The sequence below is a fragment of the Salvelinus sp. IW2-2015 genome, linkage group LG1 (genome assembly GCF_002910315.2).
Source record: "Salvelinus sp. IW2-2015 linkage group LG1, ASM291031v2, whole genome shotgun sequence".
Classification (NCBI taxonomy): domain Eukaryota; kingdom Metazoa; phylum Chordata; class Actinopteri; order Salmoniformes; family Salmonidae; genus Salvelinus; species Salvelinus sp. IW2-2015.
This window is the reverse complement of record NC_036838.1, coordinates 36,657,581-36,675,452: the sequence shown is the minus strand read 5'-3', so window position 1 is coordinate 36,675,452 and position 17,872 is coordinate 36,657,581. Positions and strand designations below refer to the sequence as shown.

Below are 17,872 nucleotides of genomic sequence, written 5' to 3'. Positions count from 1 at the left end.
TCTCTCTTCTCTTCTCTCCTCTCTCTCTCTCTCTCTCTCTCTCTCTGCCGCTCTCTCCTGCACTCTCTGCTCTCTCTCTCTCTGCTCTCTCTCTCTGTGCTCCTTCTGCTTCTCCTTCTCTGCTCTCCTCCCGCTTCTCTCTCTGCTCTCTCTCTCTCTGCTCTTTTTTTCTTTCTCTCTCTTGTGTGTACTCAATCCGTCATGTTTTTGTCTCTCACCTTTCAGCCTCTTTCTTCCCTGGCTCCATCTCACTCTTGTAATATATTTCTATGTTCCTCAGTTTGTTTTCCCTTTTGGCTCATTAGAGTCTTATCTGCCTCTCGTTGCTCCTGTCTGTCTCTGTCTGTTTGAGTGTTGTCTGCCACCCAGCAGCAGCCAGCAGTGTGTCTGTGTGTACACGCCCTCAGTCAGGGTCGCTAACAGGTCAGAGGTCAAGTGTGTGGACAAGTTTTACTGCGTTAGCACCTCAGGCTGTCGACAGCCAACCCACAGTTACACAGCAGTCCTTGACCCTCTCCCTGTGAGGTCAGACTCTGTTCATGTGGGTGTTGTGGGTTCCCCTCACATAATGAGGAAGTGCTGTTTGTTTTTTGTCTTCTAAGAGGACACATACCTGAGATGTTGGAATGTTTGAGATATGACTGTCTTTAAGTCATGCCTTTGTCACAGTGTTGTCTGACATGTGTACCAACTGTAGCTTATCTGTGGTCATGCTTCAGTCAGAACCCAACGTCAGAGAGAGAGAAGGGAGCGAAGGGGGGAGGGTTCAGAAAGAGTGAGGGGAAGAAGTAGAGAGAGACAGAGCGGTGCCTCCCTTTATCGGATCAGTGACGGTTGAGAGAGTCTCAGTGATGGGGAGAAAATACAAACAACAAACAGAAGAAGAATGTGTAGAGGAATGAAAGAGGAGATACAGACAAGCTGGTGGCAGGCCTAGGGCAATGTGGCTCGTTGGGTTGGGACGGGGTACAGAGCAGTGTCATGGTGGGGCCCTCCCCCACTATGGCGACAGAGTGGAGCATGGTAACACGAGGTCCATGCCCATATGTCATTCACAATACAACAACAGACAACAGAAGAATCGAAACTATGTAGGATGATATGTATTCGTAGACTAGCGAGACACAGTGTGGCAGGCCTAGAGGAGCACTTATGTGGCTCGTGCAGCACTTCATACGGATATGAGCAGATGTCATGCTGGGTAGCACCCTCCTAGGCGAGAGGTGGAGCTGTTAACACGAGTAGATTAAGTGCACAATTGCTTTAATCAAGGACTAGAAACCAATGAACTCTATCACTGCCTCTCGTTGTGCTGGAGAACTTATTACTCTTAGACTCATAATAATTACACCCAGATATGCATGGATATCCATTTTAGATTCATTCTTCTCACGTTGACTAGTTGTATCTTTCCATTGGTGTACTCATTAACTGGATCCTACTGCATTCGTGATATATATTATTTAAGTTATCTGAGATGTACCAAGTCTTTCTTAGTATTATCTATAGTAAGTTCTTGTGTATCTGTCATTGGTGCTCATGGTCCTTACCATCTTATATGAATCTGTAATCTTTTTAGCTTTAGTGTGCTCTGTGTAGATTGTGTGTATGTTGGATTGTATCTCATACTTTACTGTTGAGCTAGAAACACCAATTAATTTCAGCCGCACCCTCAGTCTAACGCACTCTGCCACAAACATATGTGGAATTGTGACACACCAAGTCTAACGATTCTACCAAGAGACACAGTGACATGTGACCAATAACATCTGCCAAACACGATGAAATGTGACAAAACATTCTGCATCATAACACGTGATGTGTGTGATCTTCAGACTAAACAAATCACTCGCCAAACACGTGATTGTAACCAAAGTAAGGACTCTACCCACACACGACAGATCGTGACAAATAGTCTGTACGCAAACTCTGAAGAACCAATAATCATATGCCCAAACACGTGAGATGTGCGACGCAATAATACATCTGGCCGAAACGACGTGTGAAATGTGGACGCGAGATCAGACATCGGCGCAACACAAGTGCAATGCGACCAATAACCATTGCTGTATCCACACGTTGAATGGATCCTACTCTGTGTTGTGACACTGATGGTCAGGTAAGGCGTGCTAACACTCGTGGCATTTGGAGCGACAACTCTGTTTAATGAAAGCTGTAGACACGCATCGCAGTTGTTTTTGGGTTACAGTAGGTCGACTCTCAGTATCGTTGCGAGGCAGGGATCATCGAGGCGGCTTCGGATCTATAAGTCGGCAATGTTTACGATCTAGGTGACAGGTAAGTATGTGTGGGGCTGGAGGTAAAGGTGGAGGTGGTGAATGAAATCTGTTTAGAAGAAAAGGACCGCGGCCGACGATGGTTAAAATAGCGGACGCATGGGCGTCCTATCACATTTACCATCAGATATTGCAGTGATGTGCTCTATTACTTCATCAGGCGAGGGGGCGTCCTCATATCACATTTTTACCATCAGATATGCAGTGGATGAGGCGTCCTATCAAACATTCAAATTGATGAGCTCCACCGACTCCGATACCACCATACATTTCTATTAATTCCAGGCGATTCTACATGTTGATTTGCCACTCAAACTAGACGATATCATGGACGTTGACGAAGAGACAGGAGTGATCTGAATCAACTGGCACAAGCGCACAAACTGCGGGGGAGCTTACCGACATATTTCATGGTGGTGCTTGAGCCTTCTATTAAGCGTCACACAGGTATAATCAGTGCATAGATCCAAGTAAAGAAAGTTCTGCGTATGGCGCGCTCTCCATAGTAGACGGAAAAAAAGAGTCGTCTTAATAAGCCATGAAACTGGCGCTAATGAATTTCCATTGTTATTGAGGTCAGGTAATTATGCAATTACACTTATAGTCAACAGACCAAAGCATGAAAAGGGCCTTCTCTTTTTTTCCTGCATCTCTCTCTTGGTTCCCGTGCTCGCAGTGCAATCGTTAAGGATCAGGATGTGGGTTAGAGTGGTGGCTTGGAATCCACTCCAGCCATTCCCAGGATTCCTCTGGGGGTAGCTCTGGTCGAGGAAGTCTGCTCCCTGTTTAATTTTACCTTGTGTCTCTCCGCTCCCCTCCGACCCACAGCTAGGCTCCACACTGGGCCGGGCAGGAAGAGAACCAAAAACATTTAGAAAGAGAAGCCTACCTATATCCTCTCAACTCACTCACATCACATTCACGTACACACTCACACACACTATGCTCTTACATACACACTGACATACTTGGCTAGTCACTTAAGACATTCAGTATGCTCATTGCTCATCCACACTCATAGTATGACGGTGCTGTGTGATCCTTTGACCTCTAGCTACCCAGGTGTGTTTGTGTTGTGTTGTGTGCTCCCTTTCTCTCGTTGTTGTTCTTTTCTTCTCCCCTCAAACCCCTTCATGGCAACATGAATTAAAGACAAGAAAAAGCCACGAGAGAGGGAGAAATGGAAAGAGGAGGGCTAGTTAGATTTGAAGGGCTTCTTTGAAGGCCCTCCAGGCCTCTCCACAACCTCCCCCTCTCACACAGGCACTACTGTCCAATCCCCCCGCTATCCGCCCTCCCCTGGACCTGACCCAAACTCATCCCATGCAAGCCCCTAAAGGCCACCAGCCTGGCACCAGACAGTTTATTCTGTCTCTCCAGAGAGAGATGGAGGGATAGATGGAGGAAAGGAGCAAGAGAAGATAGGGGGTAGTGTGGTTTGTGTACGTGATGTCCGCTTGGATAGAACAAATGTTTTCATTATGTGTTTAAATCAATACCACAGCTTGTTATACATGTGTGAAGGTGGCTTCAGGAGGGTAATTCACTGTGTGTGCGTGTTTGCAAATTAGTTGTATTTTACTCAACATTGAACTAGATTTGACCGTTTTATTGACACTATCACATAGATTCATTCTAGTTTGTATTTACTGCTATATATCTAAGTGCTTCCTTTGTGTGATTGTTTGCGTGAGTGTTTGTGTGAGTAAGTGAATGAATGAGAGAAAGCGAGAGAGAGAAGTGGGGTAAGGCCAAGCGAATAGATCGGAGATATCCATCCCGTAATCCTAACAACCCTCATGCTGGCATAACCATAACAATCTCCTCGGTGGCGCCGTGTGACGCGGGTAGGCGAGGTCAGCCGATGCAGAGGTTTGCTCAGGAACACATTTCTCGCTACACGTGAGCAGAAAAACAAAACACACACCACACACACACACACCACACACACACACACACAACACACACACACACAACACACACACACACACACACACACACACACACACACACACACACACAACACACACACACCACACACACACACCACACACACACACACAGGAATAGATGCCACAGAGGAATCCACGGCACGCCCACAACTGCCTGACGACTGTCAGACACACATGTAAATGTCAGCCAGGACAGGACCGCCACAGAGAACCCTGACAGAGCACGTTTCTTCTACAACTATAGAAACCGTGAACAAGACCAGCACAACAGATCTACACATATATATATACAAATTATGTGGACATCCATTCAAATGAATGGATTCGGCTATTTCAGCCACACCCATTGCTGACAGGTGTATAAAATGGAGCACACAGCCAGCAATCTCCATAGACAAACATTGGTAGTAGAAGGGCCTCACTGAAGAGCTCAGTGACTTTCAGCATGGCACCGTCATAGGATGCCACCTTTCCAACAAGTCAGTTTGTCAAATTTCTGCCTGCTGGAGCTGCCCCGGTCAACTGTAATAGTTAAAGTGCTGTTATTGTGAAGTGGAAACATCTAGGAGCAACACCAGCTCAGCCGCGAAGTGGTAGGCCACACAAGCTCACAGAATGGGACTGCCGATTGCTGCAAGAGTCCTGTAAAAGAATGCTACCTGCCCAAATGCATCGTGCCAACTGTAAAGTTTGGTTGAGGAGGATTAATGGTCTGGGGCTGTTTTTCATGGTTTAGGCTAGGCCCCTTAAGTTCCATTGAAGGAATCTTTACATTTCAGCATACAATGACATTCTTGACAATTCTGTGCTTCCAACTTTTTGTAGCAACAGTTTGGGGGAAGGCCTTTTCTGTATCATCATGGCAATGCCGCCGTGCACAAAGTGAGGTCCACTTTGTCGAGATCGGTGTGGAAGAACTGACTGCCCTGCACAGAGCCTCAACTGCTCTTGTGGCTGAATGGAAGCAAGTCCCCGCAGCAATGTTCCAACATCTAGTGGAAAGCCTTCCCAGATAAGTGGAGGCTGTTTAATAGCAGCAAAGGGGGGACCAACTCAATATTAATGCCCATGATTTTGGAATGAGATGTTCAAACAAGCAGTGTCCACATACTTATGGTCATGTAGTGTTTTCTGTTCTCTCTCTCACTCCTCCATCTCTGTCATCAACACTCTAAGAGCAGATATATACCGTTGACCCTGATTCACCACTGGAGAGCAGTCAGACAGGTCTAGTGGTGTGGTCTAGGGTGGTGTTAGTGGTCTAAGCCATTGCCTCCAGATCACATGTAACGCTATAACATGGGTACGAATCCGGCCCACTGGTATTTCAGCACACTCGCTCTTCTATATTTTCTCTCTACCTCTGTCCAATTCCTTTGTTTAATTTTGATCATTTAAACTGTATTTTTTTGTATTTGTTAAATACCTATGTGACTTGTAATAAACTACCAGCAATTCTAATGCTGATATGATTTCTCTTTATCTCTCCCTCTCCTCTTCCCCATTCCCTCTTTCTTCCTCTAGATGGTCTCAGTCTAGAGACTAAGCAGCTACTCTCCTCCACCTCCAAGAAAGAGGAAGGGTGGGGCTAGGGGAACTAGCCAAAGAGGAAGAGCCAGAATGGACCTCAGCCAATCAACATCAGCCTCCGATTCAAGAGATACGTTTTTTGACCCCCACAAGAAGATGGTTCAGTCTTGAGGTGCGTTCAGTTCACTTGAACGTTTGCTACGTTTGTGGAGCGGTTTGTACAGAACAACACGTTTCCCCAAAACGTTCTTGTATGTTCTTGAACAGACTTTGTGCTACGTCTTGGTGGGTGTGGCAAGGTGTGGCTTGAAGCAATGAGTGACGTATTTAAAGGCAGTGGTTCATGCTGACAGCGTTCCCAAACCCACAACCCCTCCCCATTTTTAAACTGGTTGTTCAGTACAGCACTGTTTCTGTTCATTGAACGTTCCAGAATGTAAAAACGTACTGACCGCAGCCCTGACCTTTGCAGCAGTAGCTAGAGGATGAGAACAGAGATAGAGTGGTTAAAAAAGTGGCTACACTGTTCTCCTTTTCGAGTTGAAAGTAACGATTACTATATTTTTTCCATGATAGGTGAATAAATGCTTGCACAAAATAAAACAGTTGTGTCAGCCATGTTACAGTAATGATGGAAAGAGGAGAGAGTGGTTCAGAGACGGTGTAAAGGCTGGCCTCTGTATCTGGAGTACATAGTGTCTTCAGAAAGTATTCATACCTCTTGACTTATTCCACATTTTGTTTGTGTTACAGCCTGATTTCAAAATAATGACAAAGTGAAAATGTTTTTAGAAATGTTTGGCAAATTAATTGAAAATGAAATACAGAAAGAGTCTTATCTGCCTCTCGTTGCTCCTGTCTGTCTCTGTCTGTTTGAGTGTTGTCTGCCACCCAGCAGCAGCCAGCAGTGTGTCTGTGTGTACACGCCCTCAGTCAGGGTCGCTAACAGGTCAGAGGTCAAGTGTGTGGACAAGTTTTACTGCTGTTAGCACCTCAGGCTGTCGACAGCCAACCCCACAGTTACACAGCAGTCCTTGACCCTCTCCCTGTGAGGTCAGACTCTGTTCATGTGGGTGTGTGTGGGTTCCCCTCACATAATGAGGAAGTGCTGTTTGTTTTTTGTCTTCTAAGAGGACACATACCTGAGATGTTGGAATGTTTGAGATATGACTGTCTTTAAGTCATGCCTTTGTCACAGTGTTGTCTGACATGTGTACCAACTGTAGCTTATCTGTGGTCATGCTTCAGTCAGAACCCAACGTCAGAGAGAGAGAAAGGGAGCGAAGGGGGGAGGGTTCAGAAAGAGTGAGGGGGAGAAGTAGAGAGAGACAGAGCGGTGCCCTCCCTTTATCGGATCAGTGACGGTTGAGAGAGTCTCAGTGATGGGGAGAAAATACAAACAACAAACAGAAGAAGAATGTGTAGAGGAATGAAAGAGGAGATACAGACAAGCTGGTGGCAGGCCTAGGGCAATGTGGCTCGTTGGGTTGGGACGGGGTACAGAGCAGTGTCATGGTGGGGTCAGCCACCCCCCACTATGGYGACAGAGTGGCAGCATGGTAACACGAGGTCATGCACCAATGTCTGTTAAATCAAAGAGAGGAACATAGAAAACAAACACACACTGACCTCTCTGTGCTGGAGGAAGTTTATACTGTCAGACTCAATAAATAATTAAAGGATATGCTGGATAGTTTTAGGATATTTTCCACGTGTGTTATTTGCTTTTATCATTAACTGGAAGCTGTTCGTTGAATAATAATATTATTTAAGCTTATTACATTACAATAATTATATTTGATATTTTCTTATATGATTACTTTGTATCTGTCATTGGTGCCCCTCATGTCTCTTTACTCATCTCTAATATTTATATATTCCTTAATTCCGTTCTTTTACTTTTAGGTTTGTGTGTATTGTGTGTATTGTGTGTATTGTTGTGAATTGTTAGATATTACTTTACTGTTGGAGCTAGAAACACAATAATTTCACTGCACCCTCAGTAACATCTGCCAAACATGTGAATGTGACCAATAACATCTACCAAACACGTGAATGTGACCAATAACATCTGCCAAACACGTGAATGTGACCAATAACATCTGCCAAACACGTGAATTTGTGCCCAATAACATCTACCACGTGAATGTGACATAACATCTGCAAACACGTGAATGTGACCAATAACATCTGCAAACACGTGAATGTGACAATACTACAACTATCTGCCAAACACGTAATGTGACAATAACATCTGCCAACACGTGAATGTGACCATAACATTGCAAACCGTGATGTGACCAATACATCTGCAAACACGTGAATGTGACCAATAACATCTGATTTGATTTGGTCGGTAACAGATGACTACACTGTGATTGGGCGAAACCTGTTTAAGAAGTAGACCAACCTGCAGTGTTTTTTTGGGGTTAAAGGTCACTCTCAATCGGCGAGGCAGGGATCATCGAGGCGGCGGCTTCGGACAAAGCGGCAAGTTTACGATCTAGGTGACAGGTAAGTAGTGGTGGGGCTGGAGGTAAAGGTGGAGGTGGTGAATGAATCTGTTTAGGAAGAAAAGGACCGCGCCGACGATTGGTTAAAATCAGCGGACCCATGGGCGTCTATAAGCAGTTTACATCAGATATTGCAGTGGATGGGCGTCCTATCACATTTTACCATCAGATATTGCAGTGGATGGGCGTCCTATCACATCTGACCATCCGATACCACCCATCATTTTCTATTAATTTCCAGGCGATTCTACATGTTGATTTGCCACTGTTCGTTGACAGCAGGTGATCTACTGTGCACGGCCAACGTTCCCTATGGTGTCTCTCCTTCATAAGCTCCATTAACAGTCAAGATAAGGACTGTATCGTTTGAGTTTCTTACTGCGTTTGTTGCCAATGCATATTCCATCTGTTTATTAGTCAGAATTATGCAATTACACTTATAGTACAACCAAAGCATGAAAAGGGCCTTCTCTTTTTTTCCTGCATCTCTCTCTCTGGTTCCCGTGCTCGCAGTGCATTCGTTATCAGGATCAGGATGTGGTTAGAGTGGTGGGCTGGGAATCCCACTCCAGCATTCCCAGGATTCCTCTGGGGGTAGCTCTGGGTCCGAGGGAAGTCTGCTCCCTGTTTATTTTACCTTGTGTCTCTCCGCTCCCCTCCGACCCACAGCTAGGCTCCACACTGGGCCGGGCAGGAAGAGAAACCAAAAACATTTAGAAAGAGAAGCCTACCTATATCCTCTCAACTCACTCACATTCACATTCACGTACACACTCACACACATGCTCTTACATACACACTGACATACTTGGCTAGTCACTTAAGACATTCAGTATGCTCATTGCTCATCCACACTCATAGTATGACGGTGCTGTGTGATCCTTTGACCTCTAGCTACCCCAGGTGTGTTTGTGTTGTGTGTGTGTGCTCCCTTTCTCTCGTTGTTGTTCTTTTCTTCTCCCCTCAAACCCCTTCATGGCACATGATTAAAGACAGAGAAAGCCACGGAGAGAGGGAGAAATGGAAAGAGGAGGGCTAGTTAGATTTGAAGGGCTTCTTTGAAGGCCCTCCAGGCCTCTCCACAACCTCCCCCCTCTCACACAGGCACTACTGTCCAATCCCCCCCGCTATCCGCCCTCCCCTGGACCTGACCCCAAACTCATCCCCTGCAAGCCCCTAAAGGCCACCAGCCTGGCACCAGACAGTTATTCTGTCTCTCCAGAGAGAGATGGAGGGATAGATGGAGGGAAAGGAGCAGAGAAAGATAGGGGAGTAGTGTGGTTTGTGTACGTGATGTCCGCTTGGATAGAACAAATGTTTTCATTATGTGGTTTAAATCAATACCACAGCTTGTTATACATGTGTGAAGGTGGCTTCAGGAGGGTAATTCACTGTGTGTGCGTGTTTGCAAATTAGTTGTATTTTACTCAAACATTGAACTAGATTTGACCGTTTTATTGGACACTATCACATGATTCATTCTAGTTTGTATTTACTGCTATATATCTAAGTGCTTCCCTTTGTGTGATTGTTTGCGTGAGTGTTTGTGTGAGTAAGTGAATGAATGAGAGAAAGCGAGAGAGAGAAGTGGGGTAAGGCCAAGCGAATAGATCGGAGATATCCATCCCCGTAATCCTAACAACCCTCATGCTGGCATAACCATAACAATCTCCTCGGTGGCGCCGTGTGACGCGGGTAGGCGAGGTCAGCCGATGCAGAGGTTTGCTCAGGGAACATTTCTCGGCTACACGTGAGCAGAAAAACAAACACACACACACACACACACACACACACACACACACACACACACACACACACACACACACACACACACACACACACACACACACACACACACACACACACACACACACACACACACACACACAGGAATAGATGCCACAGAGGAATCCACGGCACGCCCACAACTGCCTGACGACTGTCAGACACCAATGTAAATGTCAGCCAGGACAGGACCGCCACAGAGAACCCTGACAGAGACACGTTTCTTCTACAACTATAGAAACCGTGAAACAAGACCAGCACAACAGATCTACACTATATATATATACAAATTATGTGGACATCCATTCAAATGAATGGATTCGGCTATTTCAGCCACACCCATTGCTGACAGGTGTATAAAATGGAGCACACAGCCATGCAATCTCCATAGACAAACATTGGTAGTAGAAGGGCCTCACTGAAGAGCTCAGTGACTTTCAGCATGGCACCGTCATAGGATGCCACCTTTCCAACAAGTCAGTTTGTCAAATTTCTGCCCTGCTGGAGCTGCCCCGGTCAACTGTAATAGTTGAAGTGCTGTTATTGTGAAGTGGAAACATCTAGGAGCAACACCAGCTCAGCCGCGAAGTGGTAGGCCACACAAGCTCACAGAATGGGACTGCCGATTGCTGCAAGAGTCCTGTAAAAGAATGCTACCTGCCCAAATGCATCGTGCCAACTGTAAAGTTTGGTTGAGGAGGATTAATGGTCTGGGGCTGTTTTTCATGGTTTAGGCTAGGCCCCTTAGTTCCATTGAAGGGAAATCTTTACATTTCAGCATACAATGACATTCTTGACAATTCTGTGCTTCCAACTTTTTGTAGCAACAGTTTGGGGGAAGGCCCTTTCCTGTATCATCATGGCAATGCCGCCGTGCACAAAGTGAGGTCCATACAGAAATGGTTTGTCGAGATCGGTGTGGAAGAACTGACTGGCCTGCACAGAGCCTCAACTGCTCTTGTGGCTGAATGGAAGCAAGTCCCCGCAGCAATGTTCCAACATCTAGTGGAAAGCCTTCCCAGATAAGTGGAGGCTGTTATAGCAGCAAAGGGGGGACCAACTCAATATTAATGCCCATGATTTTGGAATGAGATGTTCAACAAGCAGGTGTCCACATACTTATGGTCATGTAGTGTTTCTGTTCTCTCTCTCATCTCCTCCATCTCTGTCATCAACACTCTAAAGAGCAGATATATACCGTTGACCCTGATTCACCACTGGAGAGCAGTCAGAACAGGTCTAGTGGTGTGGTCTAGGGTGGTGTAGTGGTCTAAGCCATTGCCTCCAGATCACATGTAACGCTATAACATGGGTACGAATCCGGCCCACTGGTATTTCAGCACACTCGCTCTTCTATATTTTCTCTCTACCTCTGTCCAATCCTTTGTTTAATTTTGATCATTTAAACTGTATTTTTTTGTATTTGTTAAATACCTATGTGACTTGTATAAACTACCAGCAATTCTAATGCTGATATGATTTCTCTTTATCTCTCCCTCTCTCTTCCCCATTCCCTCTTTCTTCTCTTCAGAKGGTCTCAGTCTAGAGACTAAGCAGCTACTCTCCTCCACCTCCAAGAAGAAAGGAAAGGGTGGGGCTAAGGGGGAACTAGCCAAAGAGGAAGATGCCAAGATGGACACTCAGCCAATCAACATCAGCCTCCGATTCAAGAGATACGTTTTTGACCCCCACAAGAAGATGGTTCAGTCTTGAGGTGCGTTCAGTTCACTTGAACGTTTGCTACGTTGTGGAGCGGTTTGTACAGAACAACACGTTTCCCCAAAACGTTCTTGTATGTTCTTGAACAGACTTTGTGCTACGTCTGGTGGGTGTGGCAAGGTGTGGCTTGAAGCAATGAGTGACGTATTTAAAGGGCAGTGGTCATGCTGACAGCGTTCCCAAACCCACAACCCCTCCCCATTTTTAAACTGGTTGTTCAGTACAGCACTGTTTCTGTTCAATTGAACGTTCCAGAATGTAAAAACGTACTGACCGCAGCCCTGACCTTTGCAGCAGTAGCTAGAGGATGAGAACAGAGATAGAGTGGTTAAAAAAGTGGCTACACTGTTCTCCTTTTCGAGTTGAAAGTAACGATTACTATATTTTTCCATGATAGGTGAATAAATGCTTGCACAAAATAAAACAGTTGTGTCAGCCATGTTACAGTAATGATGGAAAGAGGAGAGAGTGGTTCAGAGACGGTGTAAAGGCTGGCCTCTGTATCTGGAGTACATAGTGTCTTCAGAAAGTATTCATACCTCTTGACTTATTCCACATTTTGTTGTGTTACAGCCTGATTTCAAAATAATGACAAAGTGAAAATGTTTTTAGAAATGTTTGCAAATTAATTGAAAATGAAATACAGAAATATCAMATTTACATAAGTATTCACACCCCTGAGTCAATACTTTGTAGAAGCACCTTTGGCAGTGATTATAGCTGTGAGTCTTTCTGTGTAAGTCTCTATGAGCTTTCCACACCTGGATTGTGCAACATTTGCCCATTTATTTATTTCTAAATTCTTTGCTAGACAGTCATTTTCAGGTCTTGCCGTAACTGTTTTAAAGTCACCATTGGCCTCATGGTGAAATCCCTGAGCGGTTTCCTTCCTCTCCGGCAACTGAGTTAGGAAGGACGTCTTTATCTTTGTAGTGACTTGGTGTATTGATACACCATCCAAATGTAATTAATAAACTAGAAAGCCATTGCAATGCTAGTTATAGCCTAATGTTAGCTCGCTAACTAACATTGAATCTATTTGGTTAGCTTTAGCTACCTGCAGATTCATACTCCAGCATTTCATGCATGGTGGCTAGCTATGACAATCCATTTTGTACTGTAGCTATGGGTTGGGATTATGGTTAATTGTTTAGATAGCTAGCTAACATATAACTTTATTTCTGCTAGCTAGCTACATGTCTAAACAAAATACTCCACTTCGCAAGAGAATGATTACGTGACCCATATATTTAGCCAAGTGTGTCTGGGGGTGATTACGGCCATCTATTCTATTTCATGTACATGTCTAGACAATAGTGACCCATCCACTTAGCTAGATGTGGCTGGGGGGTGGTTATAGCATTTATTTAACATGACACATCAATTTAGGGTCTCGGTAAGCATCATCTAATAATTGTGAAATATTTATACAATATTTTTAGCTGGACACTTTCAAAGTAAGATTAGGATATAGGCCACGGACGAAATAAAGTGTATTGTTACCTGGAGATTTKCATTAATGTAGGCTACTACTTAAACCACGTTTAGTCTTGAAATCTTTGGTTGTTTACTACACTACCTTACTCACACATGGCCTCACATGTGACTCATTAAAGAGATGGGTGGGGCTAAGGTTTAAGAGGGTGTAAATGATGCTGAATAGGTGTAGATAAAGAAGAGCTCTCCAGTAGGTGTGGGGTTACAAGTTTATCAACTTCATCCATTGTAAAAGAAACACCATTTSAAATGTTGCTACATAAGACCTAATCAAGGCGGTCGGTCACAAATGTGGAATAAGTCAAGGGGTGTGAATACTTTCTGAAGGCACTGTAAGCTTCCACCCTTCCTCTTCCACACTCGGACTGAGGACCCAAAGGTCTCACCTGAATCTCCATCATAGTGGCCTGCTGAGAAGCCTGAGAGAAAAGCAGAGACTGTATGATATGTGTCTGTTTAAACCACACTTTCCCTGTGACAGTAGTGTCACCTTAGGCAACCCAGAGATATGGCCAACACCACTCCCTCGTCGTTTTGTTGGCTGACCTGAAAGTTGCTCATGTATGATGTGGCAAATGTCAAGAGAATATCCGCTCTCGCTGTCTYGTTCCTCCCCTATCTTTGCTATGTCTTTTACAACTGTCTTAATGGGGATGACCAAATTAGATATTGTCATCAAAGCAATCATCAGTTTTACAAACATAACACATGACCAGCTCTCTGCTCTCTCTCTGCCCTGATCTCATGCTCATTTTGGGGTGAAAGGTCATCTCTTTCTGGGTTTGGACCCATTCACTCCATGTCATTTCAATAAATGTCAATAAATAAAGCAAACACATGCTGAAAGTCACTTCTGCGTCTTATTGATGTGTTGTGTGTGTGTGTGTGTGTGTGTGTGGTGTGTGTGTGTGTGTGTGTGTGTGTGTGTGGTGGTGTGTGTGTGTGTGTGTGTGTGTGTGTGTGTGTGTTGTGTGTGTGTTGTGTGTGTGTGTGTGTGTGCATTTGTCAGTGGTTAATAACGACCCCCCCCCCCCCATGACATGTATTGTGATTGACATGAATCTGTGGGATGTGAATACTGTTTTGGGTTTGACTTGGTGTTTGTGAGGCAGAGTGATGCCATTTTAGTGGGCTCATTCTGATTGAAACTAATGACCCCTGCCTAGGGCTGTGGCGGTCATGACAGGTGATTGTCAAGCAAATAACTGCTGGTCTCACGGTAATTGACCGTTAATTAACATAAACACATTTAACATCTCCTGGCTTCCACGCATAGCCCACGCAAAGCCTACACTGATGCAGACCTTTGGAAAATCAATTTTTTTTWAAAGTCTAATGAATCCATGTAATACATCCTACACCATCACAATAAATCCATTATTATTTTAGACAGGTCTAAAGAAACAGGATATRAAGAAAATTTTGTATTTTTCAGAAGAACAGAATAGCATACTCTGAGKTGTCCTTATGTTAGGTSCTGATCTGACTATGCCATATGGCTGTGGGCTACACTAGTTAATTTAGCAGAAAATATTTGCTTAGAATTCCGTGGCATTAATTTATAGTATGAAGAATACAATTGAACATAGCTGAATAAAATATATTTTCTACAAACGATTTGAGGGAGTGCGCACATGCGGCTATTCTGTGTTGAGCGGTTAACAAAGAAATAGGTACTCTCCTATATGCTTAATTTAGAGTTATTTATGTAACTTTAGTTGTGATACAAACATTGGGCTATATGTTTCGACTTTTAATACATTATAAGGCTGCATGATGGGACTAATGATGATTTGAGAAAAGTCACATGAAAGGCATGAACTCTGCTTAGTTTTTTGCAACTGCGCGCGTCGTTATCCAATTCCAATTGAAGATATTGGAAGAACTGTCCACATTTAGTTTTAATCTGCCAACAAGATGAGTAGGCCTAATGAACAGCAAAAGCAGTAGCTATATCAATCTACTATCCCCCATAGTACAAAAGTTGACCTACTCTATTCTGTGCGAGAAACAAACATTCCAAACATAGCCTGGGACAGTTGTGGGATGCGATAGATCCCAAATTAATACAACCACTAGCATCAAAAAACCTGTTTTAAGCAATGAGCCTGACGCAACAGATGAGAACGTTTTTTGCTTAAAATGTTGATAAACCAGTAGGCTATTTCTTCACATTATAAGCATAGCAATGCGCACGCACATGSCAGTAAGTTAAGTGCAAATGTTTCATCAGCAGGAAAACACCATTCACAAAAGTGACCACAAATGCGATTAGGCATGTAATGCTTTTAYTATAAAGGTACATTTTTATGGTGGAAATTATCTGCCCCAAACTTGAAACTCACGCGCTGCATGTGTATGCCATTTAGGCTCTACACCCATTGTAAAGCGGATTAATGTGCCTTATTTTAAGAAGTTATTTGGCCACTTTAGTTGATGATGTGTGCGACTATGATGCCCACGTCTTAAGCTGTAATAGACAAATATTGTCACCCATCACACTATTCTTGATTTAAYCTTGTCTTTACTTATACATTGGCTTGCTAAAGTATTCACCCCCTTGGCATTTTTCCTATTTTGTTGCATTACAACCTGGAATTAAAAATACAACCTGGAATTAAGATTTTTTGGGGGGTTTGTATCATTTGATTTACACAACATGCCTACCACTTTGAAGATGCAAAATATTTTTTCTTGTGAAACAAACAAGAAATAAGACAAAAAAACTGAACTTGAGCGTAACTATTCACCCCCCCCAAAGTCAATACTTTGTAGAGCCACTTTTTTACAGCAATTACAGCTGCAAGTCTCTTGGGGTATGTCTCTATAAACTTGGCACATCTAGCCACTGGGATTTTTGCCCATTCTTCAAGGCAAAACTGTTCCAGTTCCTTCAAGTTGGATGGGTTCCGCTGGTGTACAGCAATCTTTAAGTCATACCACAGATTGTCAATTGGATTGAGTTCTGGGCTTTGACTAGGCCATTCCAAGACATGTAAATGTTTCCCCTTAAACCACTCGAGTGTTGCTTTAGTAGTATGCTTAGGGTCATTGTCCTACTGGTAGGTGAACCTCCGTCCCAGTCTCAAATCTCTGGAAGACAAACAGGTTTCCCTCAATTTCCCTGTATTTAGCGCCATCCATCATTCCTTCAATTCTGACCAGTTTCCCAGTCCCTGCAGATGGAAAACATCCCCACAGCATGATGCTGCCACCACCATGCTTCACTGTGGGGATGGTGTTCTCGGGGTGATGAGAAGTGTTGGGTTTGCGCCAGACATAGCATTTTCCTGACCAGAGTACCTTCTTCCATATGTTTGGGGAGTCTCCCACATGCCTTTTGGCGAACACCAAATGTGTTTGCTTATTTTTTTTCTTTAAGCAATGTTTTTTTTCTGGCCACTCTTCCGTAAAGCCCACCTCTGTGGAGTGTACGGCTTAAAGTGGTCCTACAGACAGATACTCCAATCTCCGCTGTGGAGCTTTGCAGCTCCTTCAGGGTTATCTTTGGTCTCTTTGTTGCCTCTCTGATGGGCGGCCCTCTCTTGGCAGGTTTGTTGTGGTGCCATATTTTTTCAATTTTTGAATAACGGATTTAATGGTGCTCCGTGGGATGTTCAAAGTTTCTGATATTATTTTATAACTGAATCCTGATCTATACTTATCCACAACTTTGTCCCTGACCTGTTTGGAGAGCTCCTTGGTCTTCATTGTGCCGCTTGCTTGGTGGTGCCCCTTGCTTAGTGGTGTTGCAGACTCTGGGGCCTTTCAGAACAAGTGTCTATATACTGAGATCATGTGACAGATCATGTGACACTTAGATTGCGGACAGGTGGACTTTATTTAACTAATTATGTGACTTCTGAAGGTAATTGGTTGCACCAGATCTTATTTAGGGGCTTCATAGCAAAGGGGGTGAATACACTTTTCTGTTTTTWWTKTKWTTTTTTTTWAAACAAGTTATTTTTTTCATTTCACTTCACCAATTTGGACTATTTTGTGTATGTCCATTACATGAAATCCAAATAAAAATCTATTTAAATTACAGGTTGTAATGCAACAAAATAGGGGACCGCCAAGGGGGATGAATACTTTTGCAAGGCACTGTGCTGAATGATGTGTGACATTTGTTTTGATTTTAAAATGGACCATTGTCATGCACCTGTCTCGAAACAGGGGCAGCAGAAAAAAATACATGTCATCTATGCACTTAAATAGCAAATGAGAGACGCTTTTCCCGTGGTTAATTTTCATGCCAGCCAGGTAGGCTATACTCCTGTTGTAATGCGAAAGCAATGTGCTTAATATTCGGATAGTTGAGAAATAAATAAAATAGGCCTAGCCTATAGAAAGCTGATAGGATCCTCCTCTTTTTAGTAGAAGCCATCACTCTGTTTTCTCACACAATTGCATAGCCTATAGAAATGTACGCAACATGAGCTCATGGGCTCTCATGAAGTGTTTGATTAGATTTTGATTACATTTACATTGATGTCAGAGTGATTAGAGGGACAATAGAGTGCTGAGTACCAGGCAGTTTGCGTTTGGTAGGCTACTAATGACCATCAGCAGCATCAAG

The 17,872-nt window shown here is 43.8% G+C and overlaps 1 pseudogene; it reads left to right on the top strand.

The window, feature by feature from the left end:
- Positions 1-14,109, top strand: part of LOC111974987 (selenocysteine-specific elongation factor-like) — a 33,985-nt pseudogene extending 19,876 nt beyond the window's left edge.
- The last annotated feature ends 3,763 nt before the right edge of the window (positions 14,110-17,872 follow it).